General features: G+C 48.6%; 1 long non-coding RNA gene across 1 annotated transcript; it reads left to right on the top strand.

The window, feature by feature from the left end:
• The first annotated feature begins 11,123 nt into the window (after positions 1–11,123).
• LOC307093655 lies at positions 11,124–12,545 on the top strand. Its single transcript, XR_013812995.1, has 2 exons — positions 11,124–11,250; positions 11,774–12,545. It is a non-coding gene; the product is annotated as an uncharacterized lncRNA (long non-coding RNA).
• Positions 12,546–16,648: the final 4,103 nt, after the last annotated feature.

The following is a 16,648-nucleotide window of genomic DNA, read 5'->3' as shown; positions in this document are numbered from 1 at the left end:
AAAAGACTGTCATTTCTTGTAATAATAAGACTAAATAGGCATGTGGGGAAATACTCTTTAGTATTTAATAGGAAGCAAATACATAAAGAGAAAGCATGTGTATAATTTGGCTCTAAAACAATTACACGAAATAGCTCATTTTCTAAGGATGTGTCTACTTTCCATCTGCTCTACCAGACCCTAATCCATACCAAGATAGTCAATTCCTCCTTTTTATACCAGCAGCTCCTGCCCCCATGTAATTCACTCATTCACACGGTTGTGGAGTTTCTTCTGTCCAGAAGAAGTCGTCTACATCCTAGGGATTCAGAGATGTTGACGTGCTTGACCCTGTCCACGAGGACATGACGAGCTACCCAGAGACATGCAAGAATGGTCTTTCTAATCGGGACTGACGATCTCTAGACAAGAAGACAAAGTCAACAGGAGGAAAGCAACACGTTCCATAGAGACGGTGGCACTGGGATTTAGCTTCACAGGATGTGGACACGGGCAGAGGAATAGGGTGCCAGGCATTCTAGGCAGAGCACCAGGGCATGGATGAGTAGGATGGGATGGAAGTGAGGGTAGGCAAGTGGAGTTGGGGCCAGATTTGAAAGGCTCTTAGGAGGATGCCAAGGAATGTGGACTCCTCGGAAGCATAGAATCCTAATATATAAAGAGCCAGGGTCCGTCCCGACCTAAATGACCGGATGGATGACCGAACAGCAGGCTACGCGGGTGGGAGTCAGTCCTGAGTCCATCACCAGTTAGACAGCATCTCAGGGTGAGGACCATCACCTCAGCCAGAACTCAAGATGGTCACCTGGCCTGGCCTGGCCCCTCCTCAGAGGCAGCCCTTTCCTCCATGTGCACTGCAGAGGACAGACAGGGATGCCTAAGAGCCTGGGGCCATGGTGCCCATCCCTACCCTACTCCCCTGGCCTCCTTCACTGTGGCCCCCACAGAAGGGTGTGTATGAGAGCCCTTCCCCTGCTACCTCTCACCTCTGTCTCCGCCATCCCTCAGCACACAGGCTATTGGCCTTCAAACGTGCCCTACTCCCTTCCTCTCACCCCTTCCAGGGCCTCTGCTCTGGGTGGGGCCTTTGGAATCCAGGGCTCAGGGGTTTTACAACAGAGCTGGGGTGGGAAAGGGTAAACAGCACCAAAGATGGCTGATACGGCCACCCACCTCTGCCTCAGTTTGACCAATTAGTTCAGCCTCAGAACGTGGCACTCAGAGGGGATCCCTACTTCCCCAGCAATGGCTCTAGGGCCTCGGCCCCAGTGCCAACCTCCTCTCCCCCTTGGCCCTCCCCACAGCTGGTGCTTGCTGCAACTCTGTGCCTTACTTAACCACCCCTCCCTTCCCTGTTCCTACAAAGGAGGCTGCATCTTTGTATGTTATATTCATATAAACTTTGTAATGTTTTTTTTTTTGGGGAAAAACGATGACCAAGAGAATGCCGCAGTCAACGTCTGGAGTCTGGCTCAGGAGAACGGAGAGAAGGGAGAATTTTATAAGTTGGCCGATGCCAAGATATTTCTGAGTGACTGCCTGGCGTGTGACAGTTGTGTGACCGCAGAGGAAGGAGTCCAAGGTTCTCAGCAGAACACCAAGGACTTCTTCCGTGTTCTGAACCTTTGCTTTGGTTTTCAGAATTCCCTGCTCCCCATCTGTTGGCTCCCTCCCTCTGAGGGGCGCTGTCGTCATCAAATGGGTGCAACTGGAATATTGTGTCTCGAGAGGATTGCCCCAATGTACGTATCCTTTTATCCGACGATGAAAAAATCCCAAAGAATAAGAATGGAGATAGACTACTGTCCTTTAGGCTTAAAAAAACCCAGAAGTGTCCTGCGAAGAGCTGAGACTTGGTTCTGCCCATGCGCCTCAGAGAGATTAGATGAGGAAATGGCCCCGTTTGGCCCTGACTTTACCCACTTATGTTACTCTTGAAGGTATCTTTGCCACAATATGAATAAACTGCCACCTTTTGGAATAGGGGCTTGTACGAAAGTCTGCATTCCCAACTGTTCTTAAAACAGATCTATGTTCTGCAGCTGTGGCCACCCTCCTGAGACCAGGTCCTGTCACTGGGAATCAGGGGGCACTGGAGTGGCTGCCCCGGCTCCCCCATGCCCTTTTACATTCAGGGATTGAGCTGAACTCACTTTGGGGGAGGCCTGGCCAGGGTGACAGGTGTCACAGATGGAAGGATGGAGAATGGAGAGGCGGACACCCTGCTCGGTCCCTCCCTGGGTGGGGTCAGGCAGAGGAAGGCCGGCCAGCCTGCCCCACAATGGGGTGAGATAGTGTCCTCTGTGTCCACCTCTCACCCCATGGGCCTGGCCACTCCCCTCAGCTCTGGGCAGCCCTCTGTGTTCCACACCAGCATGCTCTGCCCTCACATGCTGCTGCCCTAAGTGAGAAGGAAGAGAGCAGTTGGCCCACAGACAACTACACAGAAAGATAGGGCTCACGGCTGGCGAGCACAGTGGCGGTAGCAGGAGCCTCTCCTGCCTTCATGGCAGCACTAAGGAGCAGCGAGCTGAGTGGTAAAGAGCAGTGAGCAGGTGAGCGGTAAGGAACGAGGGGTCCCAGACTTCGAGAAGGATTTCCAACTTTGGGGAATGGGCCTAAGCTGGCAGGCAGACATCCCCTGAGGGGTCCCAGACTGCAAGAGGGTGCAGGCCAGGCTGAGGGACCCCCACAGTGCACGAATTTCATGCACCAGGCCTCTAGTACATTCATAGTTCTGAGTGATGTATTCAAAACAGTTTTCACTCTGTTTTTATTTTTCCCCTCTTCCTTGTTTCCTGAAGTGGCTTGATTTCATCTAATTTTTTGTAGTAGAGGACATGAAATACATGAAATCTGTGAAGCACACGGTGAAAATTCCTTCCCCTGAATTTCTAGGGAATGCCTTCTGTAAGGAAGCTTCTTCTTCTTATTTATTATCAATAATTACAATACATGCACTACCAGAATAAGGGTGGAAGACTGGACATTGTCTCTGACGAAAGAGCATAAATCGTCTAGAAGAATCATCTTTGGTGGTTCTTTTAAATTCACAGAAGATGAAAATAAAGCCACTTACTGTGATGCCTACAGAAAGTTTAGATACTCCAGTTGGACACCATACAACAGGTATTTAAAAATTAGTAAAGGCCTGGCCACTGTGGCTCAGCTCAGTTGGTTGAGCATCGTCCCATGCACTGAGAGGTCTCTGGTTCAATTCCCTGTCAGGGCACATGCCCGGGCTCAATCCCCAGTAAGGGGTATGTAGGAGGTCGGCCATTGAGGTTTCTCTCTCTCATCAGTGTTTCTCTCTCTCTCCCTCTCCCTTCCTCTCTCTCTCAAGTCAGTACAAACATATGAAAAATTAGTAAAGATATATAATCAATATTGGACACTGTAAGCATTTTGATCCCAAAGTTGATTCCTGGAGTGAAGGAAGCCATGAGCTCACAGTTCTCCAAGTCTGCTGTGCGGGGTGAAGCCCACTAACAGGGGATCTTGGACTTTTTGTGGAACAAGCCATGGCTGGTTGCTCCCTCTCCTGGACAGGGACATGCGGCAGCTGAGAGGAGAGCCAGAGATTGCGAGATGAAAGCCACCTCACCTTGGGTGCCAGGTGCCAAGAAGGCGAAGCCACGGGTGAGCAGGCCATGGCAATGGAAGCATGGTGGAGCAAGGTGTGGAATTCAGAACTACGGCCCTAAATACCAGGCTCTGACTGGGGTTTTGTTTCAGGTGGCCAGATGGGCCTCACAGGAATAAGAGGCGAGTTTTATGGACCTACCATGGAGTTCTGGCTAAATTTATCCCAGCTATGAAAAGTAATAGGACAAGGAATTATAATATCAAGTGTATTAGTAAGGCTAATAAAATGGAAATATTAAACAACCATGTTTACACCACAGGGAAGAATTTCACAGCCACAAAAGCAAGGAGTATGAGAAAGGAGGCTATTTTTCTGAGAACATGTTTCTCTCTCAAGCCCCTGGTTTACTGTGCTGAGAGTTAACTTAGTGTTCCCCATTCCCTTTCCTTTTTCTGAGCTTGACTTTATTTTTATTCCCCCCTCACCCCCTAACTTAAGTCCTGCTGAGAAGAAAAAGGAAAATGGAATACAATATGACCAAGAGAATGAGTTTTCCTTTTCAAAGAGCTACAGAAAGTTGTTGGACTCCTTGGATGAAAAAGAATCATAAAAGTGATAAGAATGGAGAGACATTGGGGATCCTAAGCTTGGGTGGGTCCAGACCTAGAGAGACTGCGGGATGGAGGTGGAGAGCATCCAGACACCAGCACATACTGGCACCCACAGCTGGACCAGAGCCTGTTCAGTGCCTGCCTTCATTCACAGGTCCACCAGATGCTTTGCGTAAGCAGAGTGTATCACCGTGATAGGACGCAGTGACATAAAGTCCCCCATCAGCGTGGCCAGCTGCTGCGCTGTCCTGGGTATGGCCTGAGTCACTCCACCCATGAAGACAACATAACTGTCAAGAATCTAGGCACTTATAGCACCCTAAGGTGGGCTCTGTGTGCCTGGAGGAGAGGTGGTCATGTCGGAAGAAAACAGCCTTCCATCCATCACACCTGGCCTTCTGGGGGGCTGACTGGAACGAGATTAAATTTTTGTTTGAGTTGGGACATAAAAAATGCATCCCTTATCTACACTAATAAAAGAGAAATATGCAAATTGCTGTACCTCCGTGACACCCACCAGCCAATCAAGAGTGAATATGCAAATTAACCCAACAAAAATGGCAGGTTAATTTGCATATGCAGGTGCTGAGCAGCTGGGGGTCAGGTGGCCGCTTGCATGCACGCTGGCACCAAGTGGCCTGCGTTCTGGGGACAGGCGTCCTCGGGACCCAGGCTGCTCTGAGCCTGTAGGCCTGCACATAGGCCCGGAGCGGCCGGGGTCCCAGAATGTCCCCCAGCCACTCTGGGCCTATGCACACAGGTGCAGAGCAGCCGCGGGCAGGGTGGGAACATCCGCCGCATTGGAGCTGAGGGACCCCACCTGCCAGAGGGACCCCGCTCACTCCACAGATGCCCTTTAAGCCCCGGCGCCACCCCAGGTGTGGCTGGTCCAGGAGGGACCTTGGGAGGTTGGCTCCAGGGCATGTCCGGCCTGTCTTGCCCAGTCCCACCCCACCGGCCACCTTCTAATTAATTTCCTTTCAATGTGCACGAATCCGTGCACCAGGCCTCTAGTACATTTATAAAAACTAAATTATATTAAGTTAGTCTAGGAATCATTATCAGTGCTTAGCAAAATGAGACATTAAAGTGCTTGGAAGGTGATGAAGGGATTAAGCAAAGAAGAACGTCTCGGTGATTGCCAGAGGGAAGGGGTGCGTGTGGAGGAGGTAAGAGGGTAAAGGGAACACGTGGTGATGGAAGGAGACTTGACTTGTGGTGGTGAACACACAATATGATATACAGATGACGTAGTATAGACTGTACACCTGGAACCCATGTAATTTTATTAACCGATGTGTCACTCTAAGAAACAGGCCTGGGAAGTTACAAACTATATGTGTCTGTCACCTGACTATATCATAACTGGATATTTATGATACTGTCTTATAAAATCTTATACCTCACTTTTATAATGACCATCCTGCCAAAACACACAAAATACAAGTAGAATATACATCTTTTGACATACATTCCCTCTAGCTAGAGTAAAAATATTTAGATTTTTCTTATTATCTCCACAATACTTAGTGTTGAGATTGTTGCATATTTTATATTTCTAAGAGTTAGGGGAAATGAATTAGAATTTTCTCCTTTGTGGTGATCAAAGTTAACTCTTCTGAGTAAATGTGGCATTTTTATTTTATGAAATGTGTTAGTGAAAGACTCATTTTGGCCCTAGCGGGTTTGGCTCAGTGGAGCGTCAGCCTGGACCAAAGGGTCCCGGGTTCGATTCCAGTCAAGGGCATGTACCTTGGTTGCAGGTTCCTCTCTGGCCCGGGCCCTGGTCAGGGCTTGTGCAGGAGGCAACCAATCGATGTGTTTCGCTCACATCGATATTTCTCTCTGTCTTTCCCTCTCTCTTCCAGTCTCCCTAAAAATCAATGGAAAAACATCCTCGGGTGAGGACTAACAAAAGAAAAAAAAAAAGAAAGAAAGACTCGTTTTGTGTGGATGACAGTAATAGGCATGTTTGTGCGTTATTAAAATAAACGAGAGGGGCGAAGTATTCCTGGAATTACGAAGGAAGTACCTGAAAACTCGGGTCCTCCAAAAAAGCCACGAGAACATTGGCAAATGTTTGCCAAAATCAACCCTTCCACAACGCTGCGATTAAACAGGGAGTTGTAAACATTTTTTTTAAGTTAAGAAAACAAAACAACATAAAACCACAGCTGAATCTCAACAAACTGCCCTTTTAATTTGCTCTATTTCCACCCCTTCCTCTTAACTCTGTGCTACCTGGAAAACAAAGCACCTCACACAGCGGGCCGTGACCACTGCAGACGGCACAGGTCCTCAGAGCCTCAGACCTCCTGGGTCCTCGGCCCTGGGACTCCTCGCTACCTGTCCTGATTGGCAGCTCCCTAAAACACTCCCTTCTCAAGGTTTTTCTTTATTTGGGCTGAGTCGCAGCTAGTAGCCCTGGGCAAGTAGCCCTATTTCCAGAACATTTGTAAAGAAACTAAAAATCACTGGCCACTGTTCAGCAGCACAACAGCCTGAGGTGAAGGGAACCAAAACAACGCCACAGGAACACACTGGACAATCAGATGTTGTAGGATACTTGGAAAGGTTCCACACATTCAAGAGAATCCAGCAGGATGTGTGCATGTGCAGGGCTGTGTGCATTCTCTGAAAAGCCCTGAGAAGACCCCTATCTCTCACCTCTGGCCGACCTTGAAGCAGTCAGGAAGTCAAGGCGAAGGCAGAGTTTAAGCTGCCTGCCGGCCTGAAGAGGTGCCCTCCCAGGCAGAGAGAGCCCATAGCAAAGGCTGGGAGGCTCGATGTTTCAAGGCACTAAAAAAAAAATCTCTGTTTAATCATTAAGTGACCATTAAGCTAATCATTCAGAGACTGCAGCAGCCATAACGAGCAAAGCATAAAGACTTTACAGCATTAGGCCAGGAAGTCACTTACTAAGCCTGCAGCAGCAGAGGCAGCAGCAAAACAGACAGCGGTGCCTGCAAACCCCTGGGAGTGTGGAATCTGACCTGCAGAATTGTCATCTTGTATTTCAAATGCCCAGTTTCAACACGAAAAAGACACATAGAGAAATAGGAAAGTATAGCCTAACTACAAGAAAACAGCAGCAAGGAAAACTGTCCCTCAGGAATCCAAAATGGTGGGCTTATTAGAGAAAACTTTAAATCAATAATAAATATACTCAAAGAACTAAAATTATGTCCAAAGAACTAAAAAAAATAAAAGTATGACGATGGTGCCCAACTAAGTACAGAATGTCAATAAAGGATATATGTCAGTAAAAATAGGAAATATAATGCTGGGAAATACGACAGCTGAAATAAAAATTCACCAGAAGGGGCTCAACAGCAGATCTGAACTGGCAGAAGAGAGAGTCGGTGAACTTGAAGAGGTTGCTCCATCTGAGGAACAGAACAGTAGCAAACGACAAAAACACACAGAGCCTCGGAGACCTGGGGATACCACCGCATGCACCACCGTGTGCACGACGGAAGTCCCAGAAAGCACATTTGAAGAAATAATGTCTGAACAGCCCCAGGGTTGGTGAATGACATTAATATTCATACCCAAGAAGCTTAATGACTAACGGGGAAAAAGTATCTGAAGAAAGCCACGCCTGGACTCATCATAGTCAATCTGTTGAATGAATAATGAAAGCCCTCACCATGTACAAGGGATTCCTCCTATGATGGACTGTTGGCTCCTCAGCAGAAATCAAAAACACCAGAATGGAGTAGGATGACATTAAAATTTTTTAAAGTATTTTTAAACTGATTTCAGAGAGGAAGGGAGAGAGAGAGAGAGAGAGAGAGAGAGAGAGAGAGAGAGAGAGAGATACATCCATGATGGGAGAGAATCATTGATTGGCTGCCTCTTGCATGCCCCACCCTGGGGATCAAGCCTGAAACCCGGGCATGTGCCCTGACTGGGAATGGAATCCTGACCTCCTGGTTTATAGGTTGACACTCAACTACTGAGCCACACCAGCAGGGCAGATTTTTGAAAGAAATTGGCTATTAATTATATCCAGCAAAGCTCTTCTTGAAAAGAGAGAGATGTACACATTCCCACATACAGAAATACGGAGTTAAGTCATTGCTAGCAGACTAGCCCTACAAATAATAAATACCAAAGCAGTCCTTGATTCTGAAATGAAGACACTAGACAGTAACTCAAATTCACATGAAGAAATAAAGAACAGCCCTGGCTGGGTGGCTCAGTTGGTTGGAGCGTTGTCCTGTACACCAGAAGGTTGCAGGTTTGATTCCTTGTCAGGGCACATACCTAGGTTGTGGGTTTGATCCCTAGTTGTGATGAGTATGCAAGGCAACCAATTAACGTTCTCTCTCTCTCTCTCTCTCTCTCTCTCTCTCTCTCTCTCTCTCAAAACCAATGAAGAACATTCTCAGGTGAAGATTTAAAAAAAGAAAAGAATTAAAGAACACCAATGAAGGTAACTATGTATGTAACTGGGGAAAAGAATTCATGTGGATTTTGTTTCTTTTCTTTGATCATATTTAAAAGTAACTGCATAGAACAATAGTTAAAAACTATGTTGGTGAGCTTATAATTATTAAGGTGTCATTTGCATAACAATAATAGTACAAAAAAGGGGGCTGGAATTGGGCAATATTGGAGCAAATTTTTTATATACGATAAAAATTAATTCCAACCAGATTGTTTTAAGTTAACTATAACCCCCAGGGTAACTATAAAGAAAATAACTAAAAAAATTTTATGTAAAAGAAATAACAAGGGAACAAGTGAAAAATAATACGTCCTGTATGAGTTCACAAGTTGATGCGAGTGAAAATTCTGGAGAATAACATACAGTACTATCCTGACAGTAATTACAAAACACACACAAACCACCAGATTTCTTTGAGATGAATATGGTTCATTTAAATGGTCCTCGCTGGTTGAGGCACTGATTCAATAGTAGCTACTAAATAGGAGAAAGTGTGAGACAGTAAAATTCACCCAGAATATCTCTGCTCATCACCAAACTGTAAGGCACCTGCATGAAATAGATGAGAAGAAAGACCTAGAAGTCCATTCAGGGGGAAAGGCTGGAGAGCAACTCAGACCCAGGGCCATGAGGCGCAGGAGAGCTCCCAGGGCTTCCAGCCTGCAGCCCAATCGCGATGACAACGCTCCCAATAAGTCAGATGTCCCGACAGTGAGAACAGGAAGACACACTGAAAATAAAACCCCAGCAGGTAAGCAGCTGCCAGGGGTCTGCACCTGACTCCAGTGGCTGATTTTAAGAATTAGCCTAACCCTTCTTTATAAACCACCTAGAGGCCCGGTGCATGAAATTCATGCGGGGGGGGGGGGCTTTCCCTCAGCCCAGCCAGCACCCTCTCTAATCTGGGACCCCTAGGGGGACATCCCTCTCACAATCCGGTACTGCTGGCTCCCAACTGCTCGCCTGCCTGCCTGCCTGATTGCCCCTAACCGCTTCTGCCTGCCAGCCTGATTGTCCCAAACCACTCCCCTGCCAGCCTGATCGATGCCTAACTGCTCCCCTGCTGTCCCAGTCGCCCCCAACTGCCCTCCCCTGCAGGCCTGGTCCCCCCCCACAACTGCCCTCCCCTGCAGGTCTGATTGCCCCCAACTGCCCTCCCCTGTTGGCTTTGTCCCCCCCCAACTGCCCTCGCCTGCCAGCCTGATCACCCACAACTACCCTCCCCTGCCAGCCATCTTGTGGTGGCCATCTTTTACCACGTGGGGGTGGCCATCTTGTGCGAGGGTGTGAGGGTCAATTTACATATTACCTCTTTATTACATAGGATGAAATGGAATTAAAAGCTGACAAAACAGAGACTTGAAATGACTGTATTCCAGGGCAATCTTACGACTTTATTGCAATAGCTTAAAAAAATAGAAGGCTTGACTCTTCTTCAGTCAAAAACTAATAAAGTCAGAAAATTGAGTCTGGTTGGGTCTTAACAGTGAAAACACACGTAGGATCTGTGAGTCTGCTTGCAAGCTCTTACACATACACACACACACACACACACACACACATGCATGCACGCACACACGCACGCACACATACATACAGATCCCAGAACATCATTCACACTATGACACTGGTCTACAAAGAGACCCAGGCCAGGGCGAGGGCTGCTCACCCACGTAGGTGTGTGGGTGGCTCTTTGCGGTATTCCACCCTTTCACTTCCTCTATCGCCCTTACATTAGAGCTTCACCATGACCTTGTCTTTCACCGTTGTTTGCAAAGAGTTAGTGTTTTTCCAAATTTAAGAGGAGTTAAACATTCCTTTCACTTTGTAACTATTCGCAGAAAAACACTGTAGTAAGTATTATTTGTGTGACCTTTTATAATCATTGAGGATTGTTTCATTATCATTATATTCGATTTCACATCCTCCCCATCAGGGAGGCTGGGCAGGTATCTCCAATTTCCTTCGTTTGCGGGAATTCAGAGCCACCACTAAACGGCTGCAAGGACTGGAACCGAAACCGAACTCTGGAGGGTGTGGCTTTGTTTTAAAGTTCTGTGCACCCACAATCTGGGAACATTTTCAGGAGAATTTATTTTATGTTAGGCTTGTATTTTAATTTTTGTCTGTAAATATACACAAAATATTAGAAAAAAAATCTCTAGGACACATCTGTTTCCTGCTCATTGTGCACATCAGGTTAGCAGCTTGGAAATGAAATTGGCATTTGAAAACCTCAAGAAATGACAATAGCAGCAGCGAGGATGTTTGTCTGCGTCGCTGGTACTGTGGGGACTGATTATCAATCTCAAAAGCTCTCACAAAATAAAGCAAACCTTGGAATATCATCAGGGAGGAAGTCAACCTGGAAATGATACGATTTCCAATGGAAATAAATAAGAGTTTCAACAAAGAACACAGTGACTTTTAAATACTAACAGTTCTCAGGGCCTCACCCAGCAGTGCTGGCTCACGCATGACGCTCTCATGGCTGATGCTGACGTGTGTGCAGGGCACAGGGCTCTGCATTCCGGGCGACACCTGCTCTTGAAGGCCACAGCGCACTCGCTACCTGTCTAGGCGCAGAGGTTTCCGTGACGGTATGTTTTGGTCAGGTTACTCACTTTCGGCGGGAAAAATTTACTGACGTTTGCCCTTTGTTCTTAATTTGCTAGATTAAGAAATCTCCGTTTAAATCTTAAAAAATCGAAAAGGAGGGTTTGAGAGTCAGAATTCCTTTGGTGAAAGAAGCATGCAACCTTTGTTTTCTCTGATCTGGAATCTATTGGGTGACCTCAGGCAGGAGAAAACAATTGTTTTCAGGCAAAGAACACGCGGCCTATCCCGTTTCCTCCCCTCCCTTCTCTCCTCACGTCCTTGAAGGGAAAGTGTCTGCAGCTTTTAGTTCATTATTTTTGTAGAAGTCCAAGTCCCCTCACTAGGAATGAGACCTCTCGAGTCACACGCATAAACATATGTGTGCATGTATGTTTGCAAGTATGCATGCATTTGCCTCCTGATTTGTCAGCCATGACCCAGAATATAATAGACGTTACCAGCAGCCTGGGGTTTGACTAGAATCCAGGAGAGGGGCTGATGCGGGAGCCTGTGTGTGTGTTTTAGGCATTTTGTCACAGAAAGAGGAAAGCGTGATCCATGTGCTGCGTGAAGATAACGCCCGCAGAAAGAAGCCGTGACCTGGCGAGCGGAGCGCGGGGCCGCCGCCCAACAAGGCAGGAGCTGCCGTAAACAAGGGTCTGGAAGTCCGCTCTCCAAGGCCCTCCACCCACCTTCCTGTCACACAGGATGCCGTGGCTTTGGTCGGAATGCAGAGTGACAATGAGGACTGGCAGTCGCTGAATGTGCCGTGGGCTCCGTTAACAGGAAATCCAATGACCGGTTGTAGGTAGGACGTGTTGATGTCAAAGGAGAACATTTTCGGTTTCGTTAGGAACACATCCAGGCACAGAGATGAATAGCTCACACGCGCCAGGAACAGCGTTATTGAAAAAATATCGTATTCATCGGGTGGGTGCGCAGTCGACCGCTTTCTCTGACCCCGAGTCCAGGCTGTGGGCCACCGCCTCACTCATGGCCTCCCAATGTCGTTCCTGGGAGAAGGAGCCACCTCGCACCAGAGGAGCCGCTCTGGGCTGCTGGTCACCTAGTGGGGTGCAGTGCTACATTTTAACCGGGTACCCCCGCCCCCCGCATGTTTCCCCCGCCCCTGCACGCCCCCCCCCCTGCCCCCGAGTCACATGCAGTGTTATTTTATTGAACACTTCTCTGGAACTAAAATGCAACATGCTGTCCATGAATATATCTGCCTTTGTCTGTGTTACAATAGGGTTTGTTTTTTTGAGCCATCCTCTATAATAAAAGCCTGATATGCAAATTGTCCCCTAACTCGGGAGTTTGACTGGGAGTGCAACTGCTTGCTATGATGTGTGCTGACCACCAGGGGCATCGGCGATGCGGTGTGGCAGCGGGTGGCAGTGGAGGCGCTGCCGGCCCCGATGGGCCCCGACGAGAGCAGGACCGTGGTGGGATGGTGGAGCAGGTGAGCAGGTAGCACCAGGCCAAGGCGGGTGAGAGTGGGGCCTGATCACCCCGTAGACAGTGACCAGTGGCGGCGGCAGTGGGGGGCAGGGCTGCCGCCCGGCTCCCAGGCACTGAGGGAGCTGGGCACGGGCCCAATGACTCAGGCAGAGGGGGGTGCGCGGGGGTCAGAGGGCCCAGGTGCTGCCCAGGGCCCAGAGGTCAGCTGGGACCTGCCCTTCCATGCCAGACGCTCACACTTGGATCGCCGGCCAGGCCTCGGGACCACACCCGTGCACGAATTTCATGCACCGGGCCTCTAGTAAGTTAATAAAAGTGATTACTTCTTCCTATTGTGCGGGCCTTGCCTGAGTGCCCAATTGTAAGGCAGGAGTAGGTACAGACTCCAGATGATTTAGCTTTATTGTCCCCAGCCACACTCAGGTGGCAAATAAGGCAGACACAGTCCCTGCCCTCGCGTAGCTGATTATTTGCTGGAGAGAGATTAAATAATAAACAGTGAACAAATAAACGAGCAACCACGTCACATGGGAATAAATATGACACGGATCATTATAATAGAGTGGCTGGTGGCTGGTGGCTGCTTTCATGTGGAGCCAGAAAAGACCTCTCTGAGGAAATGACATTTCGTGCATTTTTTGAGTGGTCAGAGCCAGCCTGTGAAGGTCACACAGGAGACCCGCGTTTGTATGAAAAGGCCTAGTCAACTTCACCAGAGTGTGGACGCCGTTCGCCAAGAGGACTGGTGATGCGTGGGGCCGAAGGGAGACTGGGAGAGTAAACCCAGGAGCCAGCTGTACTGAAGGCGAGCTATTTGCCCCGGTGACTATCAGCCAGAAACGAGCCACGGGGCGGACGCCCGGACGCTGCAGGAAGAAGGAGAACCGGGGAACGAGATGAAAAGCAACCCCCCGCTACTTCTCACCTGTCCACCCCGCGGGCCTAGAGACACAGACGGCGATCCGAAGGCTGACCGTGCAGGGGTGGGAGGAGCTGAGAGACGCAGGGCGCTTTCATTCACTGGTAGAAGCATCATTTTGTCCCAAACCTCGCACTCTATCCTGCATTACAAAAAGCAACTTTAAAATACCCAGTTAGGTAAGTGGACCCGAGAGGTAAGCATTCTTTAAGCCACAAGAATCGACAACAGTTTAGCCACAAACCTTCCGAATGCCCCTGCCCAGCGGACTTTGGAAGGGATGGTGACCTGGCCTGAAAACACCAGCTTTTCCCTCCAAGCGGGGCCTCTCCGTCTCTGCGTGAGTCTCTCTGCAGAGCCCCCGGGCCCGTGAGCACGCCTTTGCTCCGCAGCGGGTGTCTGAGTGGCTCGTGATGACCGGAGAAAACAGGATCACAGGGACGGAGGTGGTGATGAGACGGAACGCCCAGGATCAGTGAGGAGCTGCGAGCGGCTGGTTCAGCGTTTCCTTCGGGCTCCGTAGCCGGAGTGGCAGGACGGCCGGGCGGCGCTGGCTGTGCTGAGTTCAGCCTGCCGGGCGGGCCTAGAGCTCTGGGGAAGCCGCCAGGAAACACAGGCCTGGCCGTCGGGCACCGAGTGTCGAACTCATTCAGCTTTCGAGGCCCCGGGGGCGCAGTGTTCGTGTCTGTTCCTGGGTCACCTCTGGTCTAGCCTTCCCCAGAGAAGAGGGGGAAGGGAGAGACATTTTGTCGCCTTGAACAGGAAGGAAGCAGGACTTGTACTTGATGGAAACGGCGCTCCACCTGGCGCGGGGAGCGTAAAGGACCTTCGTGTGCTTTGACGGAATGAATCACGTTTTTTTGTTTAAATTACCAACTCTTGGCTCAGGAAATGTTCATTTCCATAACCCCTCTTGTTCCCCTCGTGACAAAAGAAATCTATAAAATACAAACCAGACAATTTATTTAATAGTATTCAAATTATATAATAAGTAAACAAAGTATACAAATTAGACGTTAAATAAAAATAAATACTACATAGTCTTGCCACCCAGGGATAACCTGTTCCTAGCATTCACAGCCTTTAAAACGTATGATGTACATATGTCCACATGGATATTGACCACATTGTGATCATGCTATGCATACTATGTTCTCGTAATCTATTTTTTTCATCCTGTAATTTCACTATGAAATCTGTGTTTTATTGTGAACATACTCTTATGCGATTGAAAACGGCATATCCATGACTTTTAATGACTATATTTCATTGCTCAGACTTGCCCTACCCTCTTGCATTGGCCACTGAAGTCACTTCCAATCTTGGTTATTATACACAACATCTTTACAGGCCTAGTGGAGGGCAAGCCGGGCAATAGAAGCACACGTGACGCACACATGATGGAGGCAGGAGGTCAGGGAAGGCTTGTCAGCAGCGGAAACCTCTAAGCTGACACCTGCCAGCTGAGACCCGAGAAGCCCAGCTGTAGATGATGGAGAGAGATAAGACCTACGGCTAACACCCTGGTCTTCTTCTTAATCTTTCTTTAATCAGTAACTTGGCAGAACATTCTTGAAATGCTTTCTTCTTCTCACTGATCCTCAGGATGCAGATACAATGGCTCTCCTCTTGTCTTTCTTTTCTCCAGTCTCTGCCAGATGAATAACCATGTAGTTATTTGTAGGTACAACCAGCATTGTCCTCCTTTTTTCAGGACATCACTGAGCAACCTAATTATACAGCCACGTTGCTGGCGTTTTCTGGGGTGCCGCCTATGACAATAGTTCCTCTTGGTCAGGCACGACCAGTTCCTCCTTCATGGGTGAGGGCTGCTCCTCAGATGTGCAATCGATGCCCACAAAGTCCTTTCAGGAACGTGGGCAGCTCTCAGTTCCCTGGCGCAGAGGCGGGCGTGACCAGTGAGAGAGGAAGCCAGTTCCTGCCGGCCCGGGGGCCTGCGTATTCGGGTGAATCTTGAAAACAGAAAAGTCAACGCCCATTTGCCCCCCGCTTCGCTCATCTGAATCTTAACCGTCCTCCCAGTCCACTTCCAGGGTCACCTTCTCCGCAGGTTCTCAAGCAGTGCTCGTGGGTGATGGGACTTTAACCCGGGCCCCTCGAGCTGGGCCGAGGAGTTAGGGGAACCGTGGAATAGTAAACACCACGAGATAAAAGAGTCAAGAAGTTCACGAGGTGAGAATGAAACATTATGTTTCAGCTCGTGCCAGGAAGAAACGTGAAGCACGAGACAGAATCCAGTTTGGAAGGTAAAGGTCTCCATTGAGACATGGCTGTGGATAGGGCCCACGCCACGAGCCAGAGAAAACACAAAAAGAGAGGATTCCTAGATCACACAGCAACATGCCAGCTGAGCTGGTTTAAAAACGGTGGTTCTGCCTGGTGTCACTTCAGTCATGAAACAAATAGGATTGTGGGCAGCGCCGCGTTAACATCGGTTGCTGGAGGGTCCCTCGGATGCACGGGCTCGGAGTAGGTACTAGGAAGCGCTCGGCGTCTGAGACAGCACTTCTGTCTGTTGCTTCCATTTCGGGTGAACAAGGACACAGCCTGCAAGAAACTGGTCCACACGCTTGGGGGAAACAATGGGAGTAGAGGCTGTAAAGAAATATTCTTAAAAATTTTCATTTATTTTTATTGATTTCAGAGAGGAAGGGAGAGGGAGAGAGAGATGGAAACATCAACGATGAGAGAGGATCATTGATCAGCTGCCCCCTGCACAGCCCCTACTGGGGATAGAGCACACAACTCAGGCATGTGTCCTGACTGGGAATCCGAACGTTGACCTCCTGGTTCATATGTGGATGCTCAACCACTGAGCCACCCTGGCCAGGCTGTAAAGAAATATTCTCAGTTAGATCAGCTGTGGCCACCTGCCTCCCAGTGCAGACGGTCTGAAAGTTTTAGCAATGTTTTAAGAATAGGATCATGAAGTAAGTATTTGCCAGCAAACTTTGGAACATTGATCTTACTTCCTTGAGATGGAGCATGAAAATGAGACC

Source organism: Cnephaeus nilssonii (genome assembly GCF_951640355.1).
Source record: "Cnephaeus nilssonii genome assembly, chromosome: 2".
Classification (NCBI taxonomy): Eukaryota; Metazoa; Chordata; class Mammalia; order Chiroptera; family Vespertilionidae; genus Cnephaeus; species Cnephaeus nilssonii.
The sequence above is the reverse complement of the archived record's forward strand: the minus strand, read 5'-3'. Positions and strand labels throughout refer to the sequence as shown.